This window comes from Mirounga leonina, unplaced genomic scaffold, assembly GCF_011800145.1.
Source record: "Mirounga leonina isolate KUSES-001 unplaced genomic scaffold, KU_Mleo_1.0 Mir_418, whole genome shotgun sequence".
Lineage (NCBI taxonomy): Eukaryota > Metazoa > Chordata > Mammalia > Carnivora > Phocidae > Mirounga > Mirounga leonina.
This window is the reverse complement of record NW_023270739.1, coordinates 6,138,539-6,143,601: the sequence shown is the minus strand read 5'-3', so window position 1 is coordinate 6,143,601 and position 5,063 is coordinate 6,138,539.

The following is a 5,063-nucleotide window of genomic DNA, read 5'->3' as shown; positions in this document are numbered from 1 at the left end:
TGTTTGTTAGACAGCAGTAGCTCACTGGAACATAACCCACGGCAAATCCTATTGGGTCCATGTTCAGAATAATCCAGGATCCCATTGCTTCTCACACCTCCACGTGCCACTCTAATCCGGGTGGCCATGATCTCTTGCCTGGACGCCTGCAGTGGTTTCCTGACCCGTTTCCCTCCTTCTGCCCTCACGCCTGTGGTTCTTCTCTGCACAGCAGCTGGCTCCCACCTCCAGTGGCTCCTGCCTCCCCCAAGTCCTGACAGTGACCCACAGGCCCTACAGGATCTGCCCCAGACCTCTCTGAGCTCAGCTCCCCCCACTCCCCCCTCGCCCACTGCCTCTAGCTGGTCCCCAAATTCAGCTGGCACTTACTTCCGGCACTTAGCATTGCTGATGCTGTTCCTTATGCCTCAGGTTTCTTTTCCCTGCACATCTGCCTAGCTCACACTCGCACCGCTCGGCTTTCAGCTCAAATGTCACCGATTCAGTGAGGCCTCCCCGCCGACTCCGTGGTCCCCAGACTCCCCATTCTCTCCCTGATTTATTCTTCTCCACTGGTTCTCCCACCTCCTGATGGTGATGACCCATTGTATCTCAATGTTCTGTTGGGGCTGCCTTCTTCCATTGTCAGGCGGGCTTCCTGCCAACAGGAACAGAGGGAACAGCGGCTCTGTTTTGACTGCTCTGTCCTCAGGGCCTGGCGCAGGGCCCGGCCCATAGTAGAGCTTCGGGTGTCTCTTGAATGAGTGAATGAATGAATGAACAATTCCAGAATCCTTCCACTCAAATAAAACCCCTGATGGGTGAGCAGGGGGCCTCTCAAAATGGGGGAAACGGAGGCCCAGAGAAGGTAAGTCATTTGTGGAAAGCTAATCAGTCATCCACGTATGCCACAGATGTAAAAGCTTTATGGCACCCAAACCTTGCAGAGTCTTTTTTTTTTTTTATTAAAGATTTTATTTATTTATTTGAGAGAGAGAGAATGAGAGACAGAGAGCATGAGAGGGAGGACGGTCAGAGGGAGAAGCAGACTCCCCGCCGAGCAGGGAGCCCGATGCGGGGCTCGATCCCGGGACTCCAGGATCATGACCCGAGCCGAAGGCAGTCGCTTAACCGACTGAGCCACCCAGGCGCCCCTCTTGCAGAGTCTTTTAACATGAAGCCCCAGCACCCTTCATGTGCATAGCCATTCCAAGGCACATATAAAATCCCTATTTTATATTCTTAATCATGTATGTTTTCCTTAAAGGTCCCAAGATTAATTCGGCTTCAGGCCTCACCAACCCAGGATTGACCCCTGCCCACAGGGTTTTCAGAATTAAATAAGTTACTGCCCATAGGGTGGTGCCTAGTACATAGTGCTCAGTGCCATGTTGTTGGGGGTCCACTGGGTGCCAGGCACTGTCCCCAGGAGCTGGGGATTCAGTGAGGGACCAGATCGACCAAGCCCCTGTCCTCTTGAGCTTATGTCCTGAGATGGGGAACAGACAGTGAACAAGCGAGCAAGTGGGCATGAAATGGCACACGGTGATGGGAAATAATGAACAATCGAGTGGTGTTGGGGGAGGGAAGATGAATGGGGAAGGGGCAGTGTAGCTTGGAAGCCTCGGGAGGCTTCTCTGAGGAGCTGCCATTTGAAGAGGTAAATGATTAAAAGAAAAGAGCCATAGCAGGCAGAGGGAACAGCGGGTACAAAGGCCCTGTGGCAGGAATGATCTGGATACATTGGAGAAACGACAGGGCCAGTGAGAAAGTGAGTGAGGAGGGAGATGTTGGTCAGAGAACCCCAGAGCCTAGATCCGCTTTCCTCTCCCCCTTCCTGCCTCTGAGGGACTAGCACTTTGCAGAGTTGCCCCCCAGGCCACGGCTGGGGTGCTGCTCCGCCGCCCGCCCTCCTGCCTCATGACCTCAGCCCCACCCAGCCCAGCCCCAACCCCCACTTCCCCTTCCAATTGTGACCCAGGAAGTCAGGAGACACATCCTTTCCTAAACTGGATCTCCCCTCCCTGCCCTCCCTCCCAGCGGGTGGGCCTCAGACTCCTAGCATGGACTCTCAGTCAGTGGCTGACCCCCTTTGGAATCCCCATCTGCCTTCCCCCCCTCACCTACCCCCTGGCCCAGCAGTATCAGACCCTAGCGGCCTCCTCTCCTTCCCCTTCGCCAACCTCCCAGAAGCCATGGGGTTTCCCCGAATGCATCAGCCGTTCCCTAGGCCCCGAACACCCATTCTTCCCTCCTCCCTCTAACCAAATCTCAGCTGTTACCTCCTCCCGGAAGTCCCTCGGTTATGAGCAGCAGATGGGTCTTGCTCATCGCTATCCCCCAGGGCCAGGCATAGGGCTTGGCACCAGGAAGGATCTCAGTAGAAGGATGAATGAATGAAGAGTTATTTGGGTCCAATCAGCCCACTATCCACTGGCCTGTGTGGCAAATACCGTGTTCGGCCCAGAAGCCGGGGATGACAGACCCACCCGCATTCCTGCGCAAAGAGCTCTTACCCCAAGTCCAGGGGTCTGAAGCAGGTCTGGGCTCTGCACTAATTTGCTGTGTGACCTTGGGAAGCCACTGACCCGTGCTGAGCTTCTCATTCGGCAAAGCAGCAACTGCAAGAGGCTACATGATCTCAAAGCATCACGGTCACAACTGTGGCCTCGGGCCAGACTGCCTGGGCTCAATCCCGGCCCTGCCCGCTGGCCGACTGTGTGACCTTGGGTGAGATTTTTACCTCTCTGAGCCTCCGATCCCCCATCTGTAAGTGCTGGAGAGCATTGGGGCCCATCTCACAGAATGGATGCAAATGCTGACTCCGTGGAAAGCCCGGCCTGGCGGGGAGCACCAGACACGCAGGAACCGTATGGCTAATTAGCTCATAATGAGGTCTGCGGTCCTCAGTCTGCGTCTTACGGAGACATGACCGGTTCGTGTGAACACAGCCGCTATGTGTCAGAGCAGAAGGCCGGGAATGTCCAGGACTGAGGTTCTGAGGGTCCTTGTGCACCAGGGCAGGGTGACTGTCACTCCCGGGCTGGGAGTGTGGTGTGGGCTGCATGTGCCCGGGTGCTCTGCCTGGTTACACTGTCTGCCCGGAAGCAGCCCCGCCTTGCCCCGCACTGCTGGACCCTCTAAGAAATCAAATACAACAGAGGATGTTGAGGGAAACTGAGGACAATCCCATCACAGCAGACTGAGCTTCCAGAGACCACCTGGGAAATGTCCTTCCAACCCCCCCCCCCCAACTCTCCTGGGAAATAACAACAAGAAATGAGGTCACGGGTCACCTATGGGAGCTTCTGGGGACCCTGGGCTGGAAGGGGCTGCCTCTCAGACCTTCAAAGGCCTGGGTTCAACAGAGAGAGGTTAGGAATTGTAGTGCTCTCTGCATCCAGAGCCCGTGGCATAGGGGAAGCGGAGGCCAGTAAGGCTGAGTGACTTGCCCAAGGTCACACAGCTGTGGGGGAAGAGCTGGGACCAGATCTTAGGCCTTTAACCCCCAGCCGTGCTTCTCCTCCGCTTGGTGATACATTTCTGGAAATCACCCCAGTTCTACTTTCAAAAGTGAGTCAGGAACATCTGTACCTCTGGGGGCTGAAAATATTCCCAGGGGCCCCTGGCAAGAATGCTGACATCTTTTGGAGGTGTCTTAAACCAGAACCGGCCTTCCCAGGAACTGATAAGAACGGTACCATTTCTGTTCATTCAGTGAGAATTCCTGAAGGCCCCGTTCTTATCCTGTTCTTGATCCATTTGACAGGAGACACCACTGAGGTGCCAAAAGGCAGAGACATTTGTCCAGGGTCACACGGGCGGCCCTGGTTCTGACGCTCGGGTTGCCAACTCCAAGCCCAGAAACTTCCCTGATGCCCAGGAGGTAGAGTTTGACCTTCCCTGTCAGAGACCTGGGCGGATCTTAGTATCGGCTCCCACCCCCAAACTCTAATTCTTTCTCGTTTTTAATGCCCTGACTATAAGAGCAACAATACATGTTCACTTACGAAAATCTGAAAAATGCAGAAAAGTCAAAATAAGGAAGAAAAATCACCACCCACGGCCCCACCACCCAGAGACAATCATTGTTAAGGTTTGATGTATTTCCTTCCATAGTTTTTTGTTTGGGGACTTTTTTTAAACATGGCTGAGATCATACTGTATATTAAAAGAAAAAAAACAAAACGGTAGTATCCTGCCTTTTGGACCTGCCATTAAAGCGTGGGCACTCCCCTGGCTAGTTTCTCTCTCACCTCCTTTCTGTTCCCTCTTGTCCAAACCTCAGTTTTATTGGCTGCCTAATATTTTGTCCAGTGGAAGTTCCATAGTTTATTTAGCATTCCCTTTTTGTTGGACATCTCTGTGATTTCCAGTTTTTCAACACCATCCACCATATATTGTGGTAGATCTGTGCACAGGAAGCTTTTCTTTTTTCCATATTTAGGGATATCTCCTTGGTTGGAGTGGAATTACTAGGTCAGTGAGTCATACACGTTTCTGGCACAGTCGGTCGAATTGCTTTCCAAAGGACCTGAGCTGCGCCCACTCTCCAGATGAACAAAGAGAGGCCCCAAGAGGTGCCGTTGAACTGTGCATGGTCAACTGAGCCATCCAGCGAGACCCGCAATCCTTCCTCTGTACCTCATCGACCTCCGTCATCACAGGCCCCTCTAATCATTCCCTCCTTCATTCAACAGATAAGGTGCACCTAGGTGCAGGCCTAAGCCCTGGAGATCCTTTGATGAACAAAACGGATAAAACCCAAAGGCATGGAGGGAAGGGGCAAGTAGCCTGTAGGGTAGTTACGAAGGTAACCTAAGGCAAGGCAAGTAGGAGGAAGGGCAGGCCTACACTCCCCTGCCTCTGCACTGGGCTATATGCATATCAAGGTGCTTGTTTGCATATCCGAGTCTTGGGCAGGTGAGAAGTCAGAGAGAGGTGAATATGGCAGCCCCTCCAGCCCTGTTTTCCTGGACCCCCAATCTTTTTCTAGAATTTGTCCTTCCTTTCAAATCTGGGAGATTTCACAAAAGCTTGGATTTCTGGCATCTCCTGAACGCTCTGCAGACCTGGCCAATTCC